The 17,181-nt window shown below is 40.8% G+C and overlaps 1 protein-coding gene across 2 annotated transcripts in view; it reads left to right on the top strand.

Moving 5' to 3' along the window:
* The window catches only part of MYLK4 (myosin light chain kinase family member 4), a 135,583-nt gene that overhangs the window by 56,340 nt on the left and 62,062 nt on the right, over positions 1-17,181 (top strand). The window lies entirely within an intron of this gene.

A 17,181-nucleotide genomic window follows, 5' to 3' on the forward strand; every position in this document is an offset into this window, starting at 1 on the left:
GAAACTATTTGATTAAGTACTTTATGCTGTCTTTTTAAGGTCTTTCTACTTGCTTGCTACACTTATTGGGTCACTGAAAATTATTGTTCACTTTTGCTTTAAGGTATATATTTCCCCTAATTTATGGAAACATGTATACATGTGCATTGTCTCTTGGGCCCTGGTTCATAAGTGTTGGGGCTTTGTTAGGAAGTACACCACATGAAATGTAATTAAGAAGTCCTATGAGCTAGGAACGGTGGTCTCACCAGAACCGAACGATTGACATTGCAGGCCTGTCGTCTGTGGACATAATCTGAAGTGAAACCTGTGGAGGTGGTACTGGCTGCACTGATTAGGCTGAGATCAGCAGATGCAGTATCAACTGCTATGGGTCAAGAGAAGCCTATTGAAAAACGAGCCATGCCCCAGAGGTTCCAGGATTGGGAGAGATACGGATTTTATAAAGAATGAAGAGGGTTCCTGATTGTCTTAGGGTTTAAGAAGACAGTAGATACTTATTATTATAACCAGGTTATTTGGAAATTTGGTTCGTTTTGAAAATCTCATTATTAGGAGTTTCTGTATCATGCAAGACCTCACCATGATTTATGTCGTTTAATGCTATTTACATATAGCTCTATCTAATATAGTGACTCAGCTAGTTTCCGCTGGTCTCTCTTTTTTCCTTCCTCTCCTATGACTTTGAAACTCTTCTCTGTCCTTTAAGAGTACTCTTCCAATCTCATCACACTTGAGCTTTGTAATCTGACCTCACCAGTTTAGATTGCTTATATTGTCCTTTAGGTATAAACTTTTAAATTCCCCTGCCATCTATGTGAAAGGTTCTGGTGTTCTTTTTTTAGTTTTTATTTCATGGGTTGGGATTCTACTACAAGTTGGAACTCCTTCTCTTTGGAGTATTTGTGTCCTTTAGTACAGCCCCATTATACAGTGTCTGTTCTTAATCATGTTCCATTAACTCACAAAACAGCTTAAAAACATTTTTCACATTTTAAGTTTTTAGACATTATAGTTATTAGTATATTTATTTCAAGTATTTAAACTAAGTAATGAATATGTAGTCTCTATCTTTCGATGTATAAAATATAATAATTCAAGTATTTTTTTCTTATTAAAGACTAAAGATGTCATTGTCCTAAGGGAAAAAAAGAAAGAAAAAATTTGGATTGAGAGAATCAGGTAGTTAATGAGCGAAATAATATTTAGGTCAAATATCTATTTCTAGAAAATGTGTTGCTATGTAGATATTTTTGATAATGTAGTGATCTCTTGGAATGAAAGATGATGAAACTCTCAAATAATAATACAAACTATTTACATCATGAGCACTTCTTTTGCCTGGTTTATAATTGATGGTTCAAACCTAAGGAACATTTTCCCCCCTGAAATGTAAATAAGCAATAACTAAGACTAGACAAAAAGGAAAACCTTAAATAGTATATAAAAGGAGTGATGACAATTTTTTTTCTTAATTCATGCTCAACTGACCCTAGCAACTTTATTAAAAAATTATTTAGAACTATAGCCAACAGATCTTGTATAGATACTCAAGTCTTTTTTGGAATCAACTATTGAAAATTATAACACAAGAAAGAAGAACATAGTTTTAAAATATTTTTATTTATTCATTTATTTAGGCTAATTACAGAGAGAAATTGAGAGGGGAGGGAGACAGACAGAGAGACCTGTAGCATTGCCCATCATGTCTGTGTGGGAATGACCAGGGCCCCAGGTGGTAGGTTGGCCTGGTAGTGACTAAAGTGTCATCATTAAAATATGCCAGTCTCTTGCCCTTATTCAGCTTTTGTGGTTCTTACTTTGTCTGACAAGGTTAGCTTTGGAGTGATTGGGGAACATGTAATAGGACGTAGGTGAGGAGGGTATCCAGGTCCAAGTTGAAACTATTTGATTAAGTACATTATAGTGTCTTTTTTGGTCTCTCTACTTGCCTGCTTCATTCATTGACTCACTGCAAACTATTGTGCACTTTTGCCCTAAGGCATATATTTCCCCCCAACTTGTGGATACATATGTACATATGCCCTATCTCATGGGCCCTGGTCTATATCTAAGTTTTGAGGTTTTGTTAAGTGCACCACCTGAAATGGAATTAAGGAGTCCTATGAGCTAGGAAAGGTCTCACCAGAGCACTGAAGCTGAAGGGTTGGCATTCCATGCCTATCATCTCTGGACACAGTCTGAAGAGAAACATGCCATGGTAGTACTGGTTGCATTGATCAGGTTGGGATCAGCAGATGCAGTATCAGTTGGTATGAATTGAGAGAAGCATGCAGGAAAGAGGTTTCAGGACTGGGAGAAATATGGACTTTATAGAGAAAGAGGAAGGTTCCTGCTGTCTAAGGGTTTAAGAAGGCAATAGATAGTTATTGTTATAGCCAAATTATTTGGTAATTGGGTTAACTTTGAAAATCCCATTGTTAGGATTTGCTGGAGCATACAGACCTTGCCATAATTTGTGTCCTTTTATGCTATTTACTTATAGCTATAGCTTATAAAGTAACGCCACCAGTTACTTCTGTTCTCCCTGGTCTAAGCTTTTAGAAAATTTAATATTTCAAAGAACAAGTGATTATTAGAAATGTATTAACAATTTGAGACCGTTGTTGGGAGTATGGATCGACCTGCCAATGCTCATGTTCAGTGGGGAAGCAATTACAGATGTCAGACCTCCCACTTTCTGCACCCCATAATGATCCAGGGTCCATAGTCCCAGAGAGATAAAGAATAGGAAAGCTATCAAGGGAGGGGATTGGATATGGAGTTCTGGTGGTGGGAATTATGTGGGATTGTATCCCTCATATCCTATGGTCTTGTTAATATTTCCATTTTGTAAATAAAAATTTTAAAAAAGCAAAAAACCTTGCAAAATATTTTATTATTTTTTAAATTTTTATACACATTACTCTTCCTTTTTCAACCTAATTAATTTATTATTGGACAGAGACAGAGAGAGCTTGAGAGGGCAGTGGGAGATAGGAAGAGACAGACACTTGCAGCTCTACTTTAGCACTCATGATGCTTTCCCCCTGCAGGTAGGGAGTGGGTGCTTGAACCCAGGTCCTTGCACACTGTAGTGTGTGTGCTTAAGGAGGTGCACCATCTCCTGGTCCCCAGAATAGCTTACTATTTAGCCCATTTTTAAAAAACTCATTTGGGTACCATTTCTCATCTTTTGTGAACATTGTCCTTTTACATCCTCGTGTACCACAACCCCAAACTTCTCTTCAGCCTCTCCCTCTCTCTCCTTCTGCAGAGTCTTTTTCTCTAGTGGGCCTCGGTGCCTGCACTACGAATCCACTGCTCCTGGAGTTTATTTTTTCTCTTTTGTTGCCCTTGTTGTTTATTGCAGTTGTTGTCATTTATATTGTTATTGCTGCTGTTGGATAGGACAGAGCGAAATTAAGAGAGGACGGGAAGACAGAGAGGGGGAGAGACAGACACCTACAGACCTGCTTCACCGCTTGTGAAGTGACTTCCCTGCAGGTGGGGAGCCAGGGGCTCGAACCGGAGTCCTTAGCCGGTCTTTGCGTTTTGCGCCATGTGCGCTTAACCCACTGCGCTACCGCCCAGCCCCTGAGTTTTACTTTGTGTTCTCCCTCCCTGTCCCTATTTACTAGATCTGGCCTCTAAGTCAGATCATTCTGTATTTGTCCTCTTTTTTTGTTTATCCAACTTAACATGATATCTTCAAGTCCCTCCCAATTTTCAAGGTTTTTCTGGTAGAATGTGTGCCTTGTCAAGTGTGCTGCCCAGGTTCATGTCCCAGCACCACATAGGAATACCATGGCACCGGGGGAAGCCTAGGTGCTGTGGTGTATCCTCCTTTTCCTGTGTCCTTTTGAATGAAAGGCAGCTTGGGACCTGTGAAGTTGTACATACATTGGGCTTCAAGCTCTGGAAAAAAAAATCTCCAGTAAATTTTTATGAGTTAACACTGTTGCAGGGTAACCATTAGGTTACTTTCTTTCTTTTCTCTCTAGTCTTGCTCCTATCAGGAGATGTCAATTGACACCTAAAAAGATGATGTTGGGACAGGATAAATAATAAAATTATATTAAATTTCAAAAAAATTGAATCTTTTACAGTTAAAATATTTCTGTGATCATCTGAGGTTTCTTATCTATAGAGTGAAGCTGATATTAAAAACAAACACATTTGCAGTGGCTCAGCTGCTTAAGCACACATGGCGCAAAATGCAGGGACTGGCGTAAGGATCCTGGTTCGAGCCCCCAAATACCCACCTGCAGGTTGGCAGGTGCTTAACTTTCTCTCCCCCTCTGTCTTTCCCATCTCTCTTGATTTCTCTCTGTCCTATTCAAAAACAACTACAGCAATAACAATAATGGCAGCAACAAGGGCAACAAAAATGAGCAAAAATGGCCGCCAGGAGCACTGAGCCCCAGTGATAACCCTGCAGGTAAAACAAACAAACAAACAAACAAACAAACACACATTTTAGGTGGCTCTTGGCTCTTCTTCTTCTAGCGTTTGCCCTTCTTCCGTAGCCAGTCAACAGCGTCAGGTTGAGCCTGATGTAAAGTTTCGAGACCTCCTTTGAATCTGGAGAGGTGGCAGTCATTGACTATGTGGGTCATAGTCTGTCTATAGCCGCAGGGGCAATATCCTCCCGTGAGTACCCATTCATTGGGGAAACTGACGATCCTTCCTAGCCGACTGAATCCACATGGATCCCAGTCACTTTCAAAGCCAGCAACAAGCAGCTCCTGACAGCTCTTGGCTCTAAATTAGTATCACACGAATGCCAGTTGATATCATTGAGTTTCTGTCCCCTCCTGTTGTTTAACTTCTGATGCTCTGGTGATTTTGAATTTATGGACAATTGTGGATATATTTCTATTTTCTATTATCTATTTATTTATTGGATAGAGACAGTCAGAAATTGAGAGGGAAAGGGGAGATGGAGAGGGAGAGAGACAGAGAGATACCTGCAGCACTGCTTCTCCACTCGTGAAGCTTTCTCCCTGTGTGGAGGAACATGTGTGTTCAACCAGTTGCACCACCACTTGGCCCCCAATATATTTCCATTTTTACCATAATCTTTTCTATCTTTGCATTGGCTGCATCAAGACTAAATAGATATTTTACAATAAAAATTTTGGTTCTTTCACTTCCAGTAGAGTCAGAAATCTTTCTCTAAGAGAAAGTAGACTTCTTCCAAAGTTTGGAAGAAAAAGATCTAATAGTTAGCTGAGGTGGCAAAAGAGAATCCATGCAGGAAACAAAAAAGTCAGATGGAAATAATTTTAAAAGAAGTATATGACACGAAGACTTCCTGAGGAATGACGTTGAGAATTATTTTGTAAGGTGTGATGCAGGTAGAAGGGCCTGTTTCTATGGATAATTATAGCAAAGTAAACCTTCCTTGAGGCTATTTGAGGAGCTGAATGAAATCCAACCCTGGTGTTACTGGCCCTAAACATTTCCACAAATAGGAGAGAGCAGATGGGGACAGGAGGTAAAAGAAGGTTGGGAGTGGATGCATGTTTGGGAGGAACAGCAAGAACTTGGTGGAATGAAGCTCAATTCTCTGCAATGTTAGGTCATTATTAGCAAAAACGAGGTCCCCTGTGTGGTCCTTTTAGCCATTCCTGAAAAGCCCTCAAGCTTTTCAGCTCTATGGCATTAGTGGAAGATTTGGCTAACCTCCTGGAATGCTGGGCCCATACTCTTGCCAGACTCTATCGACCTCGGGGTTCACTTGATATAACCAGTGCTGCACAGTCTCTGGGGTCACAGCAGAATTGGCCAATCCACTGTCAACACTTGGGTCCAGCTCAGATGGAATCTGTATGTGTGGCCTGAGCTGGATGCTACTAGTTCTATAAATACAAGCACTTGTGTTGTTCTGCTCAGGCCAACTGGAAAGTATTTATCTAATGTTCCCTGAGTGCTCAGGCACCCCAGAGGTTCCACAGAGGAGGCCAATGAAATGGAAGTTACAGCTTAGGAGCCTATGTGACCTCTGTATCCCTGTAGATCTGTGCTCACATTCTGTGGTCAAGAGCAGGAACGTTCCAAACTGCCCCAATTTCAGAAACCATCTTCCTTAGGTGGAAGATAGAGTATGTTGTCCAGCTTCCCTTTGGAGGATGGAACATTCTCTGCCTTGATCTAAGTTGAAGGCAAGGTCCTATGGGGGCCCACAAAGGGGTCTGTTTTGTTGTTTCTGATAGAGATGACCAGAGAGGGATTTATTTGAGGTCTAGGCCCATCTTGTCTGTTTGGGAATCTCAGGACTCTCCCAGTAGGGCCCCAGCTGATGGGGTGACCTGATAGTAACTAAAGAGTCATCATTAAAGTATTCCAGTCTCTTGCCCTTTTTCAGCTTATGTAGTCCTTACTTTGATAAGGTTAGCTTTGGAGTGAGTGAGAGAAGTGTAATAGGAAGTAGGTGAGGAGGGTATCTAAGTCTAAGTGGATACTATTTTATTATGAACTTTATGGTGTCTTTTTAGGCCTTTCTATGTGCTTGCTGCATATACTGACTCACTGCAGACTATTGTGCACTTTTGCTTTCAGGTATATATTTTGCCCTAATTTATGGATACATGTGAACATATGCCCTATCTCATGGGACCTGGTGTATATCTAGGTTTTGGGACTTTGTTAGGAAGTGGACCACACGAAATGGAATTAGAGAATCCTATGAAAGGAAAGGTCTCACCCGAGTAATGAGGCTGAAGGGCTGACATTCCACACTTGACGTCTCTGGACACAGTCTGAAGTGAAGCATGCTGAGGTAGTACTCATTGTGTTGATTAGGTTGAAATCAGCAGATGCAGTATCATTTGGGATGAATTGAGAGAAGCATGAAGGAAAGTGAGCCCCCCCCTAGAGCTTCCAGGACTGGGGGAAATATAGGCTCTATAGAGGAAGTGAGAGGTTCCTGCTGTCTTAGGGTTTAAGAAGGCAATAGATAGTTATTGCTGTAATCAAATTATTTGGCAATTGGGTTAACTTTGAAAATCCCTTTGTTAGGAGTTGCTGTATCATACACAACATCACCATAATTTATGTCCTTTGACATTATCTGTATATAGCTGTGTCTTATAGAGTAATGCCACTGGTTGCTTCTATTCTCCCTGGTCTAAGCTTTTAAGAGAGTAAACATCTGAAAGACTTGGACTATGGTCTCTGCACTAAAAAGTTTGAGACATTCAACCAATTTTCCCCCTCCCATATTAATTAAATAGTGATTTATATGACTACAAGTTAATAGGAGTGTACATAAACACCATTCCTACCACCAAAAGATGTGTCCTATCCCCCCCACCCCCACCCCTCACACACACACACAGTGAAGCTGAACATCCACTCTCACCCTCCATCCAGAGATTTTTACTTTGGTACCCTACTCCAAACTCAGTCAAATGCTGCTTTGAGTTTCTCTTTCTGTTCTTCTTTCTCAACTTCTGTTTATGAGTGGGATCATCCCATACTTGTCTTTGTCTTTCTGACTTAGTTCACTTAACATAATTCCTTTTAGTTCCATCCAAGATGAGTCAGAGAAGGTGGGTTCATTGTTTTTCATAGTTCCGTAGTATTCCATTGTGTATATATACCATAGTTTTCTCAGACATTCATCTGTTGCTGGGCACCTGGGTTGCTTCCAGGTTTTAGCTATTATGAACTGTGATGCTATGAACATTGATGTATGGGCCCCAGATCAGATCAAATCAATGGGGTTTATGGTCAACATTTATACACCTTTCCCATATTTGGAAGCTACTCTCTTCCATGATCCAGCTTTCTGGTTCTTTTTACAACCATGAAATATCTCCCCAGACAATAACTTGGGTCCACCTGCATATCAGATGTCCGGCTCAGAAAAAAAAAAAAAAACCACTAGGGGAGTCAGGAAGTAAAGTGCATGTGGCGCAAAGTACAAGGACTGGCATAAGGATCCCAGGTCCAGCCCCTGACTTCTCACTAATATAGTCATGGACCCTTTGGAATATAACTAAAATAGGACTACTAACTATCTACAAAATGGAGATCCCCCAAATCTTCATCTGCACTATTTCAGCCTTTAGGTTCATGATTAGTCAACAATTTATTTGGCTTTATATGTTAGCTCTCTTTTCAGCCACCGGTTTCCAGATGCTAAGATGATGCCGACCAGACTTCCCTGGGCAGACAACCCCACCAATATGTCCTGGAGCCCCGCTTCCCCAGAGCCCTACCCCACTAGGGAAAGAGAGAGACAGGCTGGAAGTATGGATAGATCTGTCAATGCCCATGTTCAGTGGGGAAGCAATTACAGAAGCCAGACCTTCTGTATCCCACAATGACCTTGGGTGCATACTCCCAGAGGGTTAAAGAATAGGAAAGCTATGGGGGGGGGGGATGGGATACGGAGTTCTGGTGGTGGGAACTGTGTGAAGTTGTACCCATCTTATCCTATGGTTTTTATCAGTGTTTCCTTTTTATAAATAAAAATTATTTTTAAAAAATGGAGGTTACAGTGCTCACCTTGATTAGTTCTTGTCTTACATTATGTATTTAAAATATGGAGTTCATTATATTGCTCTCATCTGAGTTTGTAGAATATATAGAGATGGTGTGCCAAACATGCATTACTATGAGTGAATACTCAGTAAAAAATAGCTAATCTTATTGATTTTATTGTTATTACTACTTTAGAAGATTGTCATTCAGTTGAGGTAGGAATGTCTGATTATATGAATCAGGAAAAAACAAAATTTGCAATTTCACATGTGGTCTTGGGGACTGTACATTTCTAAACTTTACTATTTATTTATTTTTGCCACGAGTGCCTGCATGATAAATTCACTATTCCTAGAGGACATTTTTACTATCTATATCTATATCATATCTATCTATCTGTCTATCTATCTATATAAATTAGACAGGACAGAGAAAAACTGAGAGAGGAGGGGGAGATTGAGAGGTAAGGAGAAGGATGGACACCTGCAGTTCTCCTTCACCATTTGTGAAGTGTACCCCCTGCAGATGAGGAGCAGGGGGTTTGAACCCTGGTCATTATGCTTGGTGATATGTGTGCTTAACCATGTGAACCATCATCCAGCCCCTAGAACTGCACTTTTCCACATGTAGCTGACTGGTCTAAGCAGGCTGACTTCCAGGAAGTCTATAGACTACCACTGTTAAGGTCCTCCTTGACTCCAACTGAGGTTTATACAGAAGGGCAGCCACTCCTCTGGCTGTCAGGCACATTCTCCAGCAGTGGCTTTACTACAGTGTAGAAGAGATAATAGGATGATCTTCTGTCAGGGTTATTCTTTCTTGCCTGCCTATTGTTAGTCCCCTTAAAACTTGAACTTGGATGGAGAGCTTACGGGCTTCTGGTATATGATAGTGAAAAAGGATCCAAGTTGGGGGGAGAGAGTGTCTTATTGATACTTACTATGGGGATGAGAGGTTGTACCTATGCATATTGCAAACCATAAACTCCTCAATAAAGTGAGAAAAAAAAACTTGAATTTGAAACTGCAAGTTCTGGCATTTGTTCTTTCCACTAATACTCATTGAGTGCCCAATTGGGAGGTATTGGATAGAAGAGATTGGATTCAGTGGTGTGTGAAAAAAGAAGAGCCAATGTAGGAATTTCCACCTTTATGTGTGAGTGTTTAGGAACTTCCATCTATACCCGAAAGATGAGCAGGAATAGAATCAGAAAGCCTACTGGAAGTGGTCATTTGGAGTGAGTGGAGGAAGGATGCAAGGCAGAGGAAGGACAATGAGCAGCTAAGCTTTAGATCAGTAACTAATGTTCTGGATTAGCTAGAGTCTATTGGACTACAAACCTTCTGACCAACCCTAAGGTGCAGACACCAGTGGAGGACATGTTCTTATTCCTTCAGCAAGTCTGGTTTCTTGCTAATATTCCTTCCATTACGTTGCCATCCCTTAAAGTTCGGGTGTTTCCAAAGCTCAACTTGGGACTTCTTAGAAATTATTTCTGGTGCTACTTCCCTTCCTTCTGAAATTACTATCACTATATTTTTAGCACATTTTAGGGGAGTAAAAGCATTACTTACCTCAGTTTTCCATAGAACCACTTCTGATGAACTAGTTCTTTTAAATCCATTTTTTTTTTCCAGGCTATCCAACCTGAGTTAACTTTTTTGTAAAGAAAGGTCTTTCGTGGTTTATAAATTTTAATGCAGGATGCTAACTGCCAGGATAGTTTTTGGATCACAACCAGGGATTTAACCAGCTTTCCTTAACAGATGAAATGGGGCGAGCCTGCCTGGCACCTGGATACAGTGGCCCTTTCATTATTCACTTTCAAAGTCATGGCACCTCCTGGTTTTAACCTCAGGACGTCAAGAATTTTCTTTTAAAACTTGTTTCCTGGAAACAGGTCTTTGCTGTGCTAATGGATAATTTTTCACTCTGTATTTTTTTAAGGTGCATAAATTCAGTTTTTTTTCCTCTTGTGGAAAAAAAAATCCACTAGGGTGTGGATGGGGGCATGAAAAGTGCCTCCTCTGTACTAACTACCACAGGCCATCCCTGTCTTGGATTTTTCAATATTTCATTAGCAAGAAGTGATTTGTACACTGCCCTATTCATTCTTTATTCCTCCTCAGACACTGGGCTGATTATTTTGATTAAATGTGCTGAGTAAGAGAATGTGACCTGAATATTAGCTTAAGTGAATGCCAGAGCCTTTAACCACACAAGGACCCGTTCCCTGGATATTCAGAGTTCCTTATTTAATGCTATTATTAAGGAAAGCTTGGTCTTTTCAGACTTGACTGCTGTTTATATTTTCATATCCTTTCTCCCCTTTTGCTGGGAAATTCTTCTGCAATATAGGGTCACTCCATGCTGGCAAAGCACTCTTGTACAAAATTTAAAAAGGTGTCTCTCTCTAGGGCAATAGATTTCTGGGGACCATTTTTTCCCTCCTATATGTTTCTTGACTTGACATCTTGGCAACTGTTGTTTTGGGAGAAGAAAATGACATCTCTTGATTGGACTTAGCCCAATTCTCCCAGCCCATTTGCCTTCTAGAAGGGCAGTCATTTTTTTTTTTTTTTTTCTCCTCCAGGGTTATTGCTGTGGCTCAGTGCCTGCACTACAAATCCACTGCTCCTGGAGGCTATTTTTTTCCCTTTTGTTGCCCTTGTTTACCATTATTGTTCTTATTGTTGTTCTTATTGCTCTCGTTGTTGGACAGGACAGCGAGAAATCGAAAGAGGAGGGGAAGACAGAGAGGGGGAGAGAAAGACACCTGAAGACCTGCTTCATCGCTTATGAAGCGACTAGAAAGGCAGTCTTGTTCAGTTTGTGAACCATACACTCAATGGCAATATCTTGCCAGAAGGCAAGACTTTGCTATTAGCTAGTTGTCTATTCATTCTTGTTGAATCTCTTAATTTCTCAGAAGACTCTAGACAATGTCTTTGCAGAAAATAGTGGATTTTCCCAGTAAGGCAGTGTTTTTTTTTTATGGTTTATTTCTTCTTTTTAAAATTTTTTTTAATTTATAAAAAAGAAACACTGGCAAAAAAACATAGATAGGGTAAGAGGGGTACAACTCCACACAGTTCCCACCACCAGAACTCCCTGATAGCTTTCCTATTCTTTATCCCTCGGGGAGTATGGACCCAGGGTCATTATGGGGTGCAGAAGGTGGAAGGTCTGGCTTCTGTAATTGCTTCCCTGCTGAACATGGGCGTTGACATACTCCATACTCCATACTCCATACTCACAGCCTGTCTCTTGTTGCTGAGGAGTTATTCTGATGCAGTCTCCGCCCCCAGGTTTTACTACGCCCTGCGAAATCCTAGCAGTGCCCCTTCAACCAATCCTGGCCCTACACCGCACCCCTGGTTGTCGCCCTTATAAAAAACCCCCTCACCCTCCCCTTCTCTCTCTGGGCTCTCAGCTCTCCCTCTCTGAGGTCTCGCTCCCTGCTCTCCCCCCCCCCCCCCCCCCCCCCCCCCCCCCCCCCGTGGACAGGTAGTGGGGACGGCCATTGCCGGCTGGCCCCACGTGGTCTGAACCAAACCCCCCCCCCATCCTATAATAAAGATTTGTGTACCCCTTTGCTCTGGACGTCCGCTCTCTTCTCCGCGGTGCAGCCCGACACCAGACTGCCACAACAACAGTCTCTCTCTTTCCCTAGTGGGGAAGGGCTCTGGGGAAGCTGGGCTCCAGGACACATTGGTGGGGTCATCTGCCCAGGGAAGTCCGGCTGGCATCATGTTAGCATCTGGAACCTGGTGGCTAAAAAAGGAGTCAACATATAAAGTCAAACAAATTGTTGACTATGTTTTAAGGGGGAAAACTGACCTTGTGAAGATTGCAGGCAACATTTCCACCCAGATACTCATAAATATTGACCTGGGCTCAGTACTTTTTCTGTAGGAATTGCTAATGTCATCCTAGTTGTATAAATGGGAAAAGAAATCACAGAAATCACTATCATTGGTTAATTTTAATCTTTATTATTTTAATGTATTTATCTTTATTATTTTAATTTATTAATTAAATTATCATTATTAATCTTTATTATTTTAATTTATTAATCTTTATTATTTTAATTTATTATTGGATAGAGACAGAGAGAAATTGTGAGGAAAGGGGGAGAAAGAGAGGGAAGAGAAAGAGAGATACCTGCAGTACTACTTCAGCACTTGTGAAGCTTTCTCCTTGTGGGTGGGGACCAGGGGCTTGAACCTGGGTCCTTGCACACTGTAATATGTGCACTCAACCAGATGAACCACAGCCTGGCCCTTCATTGGTTAAGTTTTAATAGAGGCATTGTCAAAAACTCCCCTCCCAATAGTGGGTAAATGCAATGAGGAGTAGCCTTCTCAAAAAAACCAAGAGATCTTCAGCTTCTTCCTAGAGAGGTTCAAAGTTATTAAAACACATCTTAAGAATTAAAGTCCAGAGTCTGGGTGGTAGTGCAGAGGGTTAAGTGCACGTGGCGCGAGGTGCAAGGACTGGAGTTAAGGATCCTGGTTCGGCCCCGGCTCCCCACCGGCAGGGGAGTCACTTCACAAGCGGTGAAGCAGGTTTGCAGGTGTCTATCTTTCTCGCCCTTTCTCTGTCTTCCCCTCCTCTCTCCATATCTCTATGTCCTATCCAACAACAATGACATCAGTAACAACAATAACTACAACAAGGGCGACAAAAGGGATAATAAATAAATAAATAAATAAATAAATTTTAAAATAAAAATAAAAATCATTAAAGTCCACAATCTGGAGGGTATCGCAAGAGGTTTAACAAAAACAAATCGCGTTGAGGGGATCTGATTACTGCTGCCAAAGGAATCATAGGATGCTAGTGTGAAATTTTAATGTCAGATAAACAATGGCTCCTTTTAGGCTATGTATGTTCATGCAATGTTTGGAATATATTTATTCCAAACAGTTACTTATCTGAAATTGAAATTTTACTGGGCATCCTCTATTTTGATTTGTTAAATAGTCATGGCCTGGTATGCTGTCATTGCATATCAGACTTGGGTGCTTGAAACTGCAGATGTCTCAGCTTCACTCCCTAATATGGAGATATGCTGGAGAGAAGAGGTGCTTTGGTCTTTGTATCATAAATATACATAAATAAATCTTAAAAGAAAAAAGGTTGCTATTGAGGTGATTTGTGCTATGACTCTGAGCTATAATGCTAGACTTTGGGAGATAAGGTGTGTATGCTTTTTCTGAAATGGGTTGCAGGAGAAGTGAGAACACCTGCAATCCATTGATCTACCCATGAACAGTGATGGGGAGGGTGGCGCAGCAAAGGTGTTATTACTGTTCAGGGACATTATTAACAGCAGCCTACTGGTACCTATAATATACAGAGGGACAGAGGTACTCTCTTGCTTTTTTTTTTTTTTTTTTTTTGAAGATGGGGCTTGGTTGGTAGAATCATGAGAGTCTGCTGGTTGGGAAATGAGGGTTCTATGAATGAGGTTGAAAGGACAAAAGCAAATCTGAATACACTCATTCTCTAAGTTACTGAAGAAATGTTCACTAATTACAAAGGACTGTGCTACTATGTTAACCATAACAGAAAATCTAGTGTGGGCTTTGCATCCATAAGGACAACTGCCATTTTCACAAAGCTAATCTTTAGCTTATGACTCATATCCAATGCAATATAACTTTTTTCTTTAATGTGGGGAATTCACACTACAACAATTAGCAGAATGGTGGAAGTAAAGGTACAGACACTTAAGACAGTTCCTTGGGAGACAGAATAGTTAAAAATAGCAGCTGAAGTCCAGAGAGATTCTTTGCAGTTGTTCCTTCTCAGGGAAGAAGGATCTCTTCATAGTGAGACAGGGGAAGGCTTCAGGATTATGGGTATAGAGCCCAGAAAGCAGTTCAATCTGGCCTGATTTGATGTCTATATTTATTCCATATTTTAAAGGCATTTTCTCAGAACCACCTGTTAATTTTAATTTAGCTGTGTTCTTTCTCACAGCTGGATATTTACCTGTTAATTGCCTTTCACACTTCTGTTTACTGAGTAAGTCACTCTCTCTTGCCATTCACTTAGCTTTAGTGAAGTGTCACTAGTCCCAGCAGTCCTCTTTTTTTTTTTAAATCAATATCTGTTGGGATCATTACAATGTCAAGTTATATAACATCTCCCTCAGTTAGGCCCATTACAGTACAAGTATATATAACAGAAGAAAAATATATACCCTGGCCCCTTTGGCTCCTAGTCCCCACTGAAGGCTCTATTTTAGGAGGCATGGTAGGCAACTTAATGGGGCAAGGGTACATAGAGGAAAGTCACAGAAGATCATGTGTTATTGAATAGGATCTACAAGCAGTTCAAGTAAAACAGGAAGTGGGAGAAGATGAGGCTGAAACGTAGGTAGATTCAAGGCCAATAAGAATCTGATAGGAAGGCTTGAATCTCCTGAAGACTGGACATTATCAAAAAATTTCTGTCTGTTAACTTTTCTTCAATTAGTTTTTTATTGTTTTTAATAGTTTTCTACTGAACTTAAAAATTACCCTTTCTTCAGATAATCCGTAGTAAATTATATAAAAGAAATGTAACTGGCCCCTCCAGCAGAGTGGGGAACTCAACCACTCCCATTCGGCATAAACCAGGAGCGCCACACTACCCAGCCCCTCTCATACCTTTTTCATTTCCGTTTTTTACCACAAAAGTTTCATGGGACTTTTTTTTTGGGGGGGGGTATAACTCCTTCTTTGGGTCAGAATTTTAGAATAGTTAAGTAGTGGAATTCGTGCTTTTTTTTTCTTTCTTTCTTCCTTTCTTTTCTATATTTTTTTAGATTTTTAAAAATTTAATTTGATAAGGCAGAGAGAAATTGAGAAGGGGGAAAAAGAAAAACAGAGACAGAGAGACACCTACAGGACTGCTTTGTCACTGGTGAAGCTTTTCCCCTTCACATGAGGGCCCAGGGGATTGAACCTGGGTCCTTGTGCATGGTAACATGTGACTTAACCAGGTGCGCCACTGTCTGGCCCGAGTTCAAGCTTTAAAAAAACCATTTATTTATTTGTTTATTTTTATTGCATAGAGACAAAGATGGGAGGGGAAGAGGAGGTAGAGAGGAGAGAAAAAGAGACACCTGCAGCACCGTTTCACTGCTTGAGATGCTTTTTCTCTGCAGGTGGGGAGCAGAGATTTGAACTTGGGTTCTTGAGCACTGCAGTGTTACAACGTGTGCACTCAGCCAGGTATGCCACCCTCTGGCACCTTTTTATGTGTGTGATGGGACAGGATTCTGTTTCATTTCAAAGTAGGTAAACTTTGTGTCTAAGTAAGTTAATTAAAGGGTTCACAGTGGTGGAAGTTAACAGTTGTTTCACTAGTATTTTAATCCCTGAGTTGGAGCTCAGTGGTTTAAAAGCATCTTTTTTTTTTAATTCCCTGTAGGCTATTGGAGCCTGAGGGCTTTTAAACTATCAATAGGCTTCTTAGCTTAATCACTGACTCCAGACCAAGAGATAAAGCAGGGTGTGGCAGAGATAATCCAGTGGTTATGCAAAGAGACTTTCACAGCCCCTCAGCTATGCCACTGAGGTATAGGTCTTCTCCTGAGTTTCCTGGTTAGACCTCTGTCCTCCGGTGTCCCTCCCTGCCACTGCTCCAGATTCTGAGGGCAGTAGCAATGGAGACTCAGAGTTGCACTTGGTGAATCTCTGGGGAGTCCTCTCCTCCCTTCAGCTGTCCCCTTGTTGGTGGAGCAGACTGGAGGTGGTGTCTCAGCTGATAAACTGCTGAACTGTTAGCAGTCACTTAATCTCTCCCTAGGCTCCTCTCTGTCACCAGTCACATGTGTTTGTATTCAAAGGTGATTTAATGGGTTCCTGTGGTCATTCTAGTCCTGTCTTGTTTCGGTCCCGGGTGGTCTCCTTTGGTATTCCTAGTTAAAGTAGGTAAACTTTGGTTTTCATGTTGATACAGCTTTTTTTTTTTTTTTTAAGGCTTGCAAAGACTGACAAAGAACAGAAATAGAGCCATCTCCTGTCCTTGGAGTTCCTCTTGTCTGCATCTGTGCTCCTTGAAACCACAGTGGAGTTTATTTGAACCAAATTTTTGATAAGAACAGAATTTGACATCTATTTAAAATTTACAAGTATTCACATTACAGAGTTGGTCTTTCCTTTTGTAGATAATAAGTCAGTTCAAAATTATTCACACAACAATTTGTTTTGCCCTGAGTTATTATTTGACTATATAATAAAGAAAGCAAAGGATTCAGGGGTTGCTTTGGTCTGGGCTTCCTTTGAGTTACACCATTCCTTGTAATGCCTTAACACTCTTGCCATGGCTTTTGCTTCCTGAAGGCTGGTGTGAATGATTTCCTCAGTGTCTAAAAGGAGAAGGCACCAAGGATGGATATACTTATGTAGACAGCTAGCCTTGAGATCTGGTTTCATAAAAACCATTCACTTAAAAGTCTCAAAAACACTTCATGCCATTTCCCAGTAAATGGTTATGCCTTTGTGTGCCCAGAGCTCCTTCATTCCTCTCACCTACTACATCTTCTCAGCTTTTTATTACATATGTCTGTAACTTGAAACATTTTACTATTTTGCAACTCTGTAGTTACAGGGTCTCAGTGCCATTTATAGACCTTAACCAGCAGTGTGGATTTCTTTCAAAAAGTGGGTATGTAGATTATTTTCTAGCTTT

The sequence above is a fragment of the Erinaceus europaeus genome, chromosome 4, assembly GCF_950295315.1.
Source record: "Erinaceus europaeus chromosome 4, mEriEur2.1, whole genome shotgun sequence".
Classification (NCBI taxonomy): domain Eukaryota; kingdom Metazoa; phylum Chordata; class Mammalia; order Eulipotyphla; family Erinaceidae; genus Erinaceus; species Erinaceus europaeus.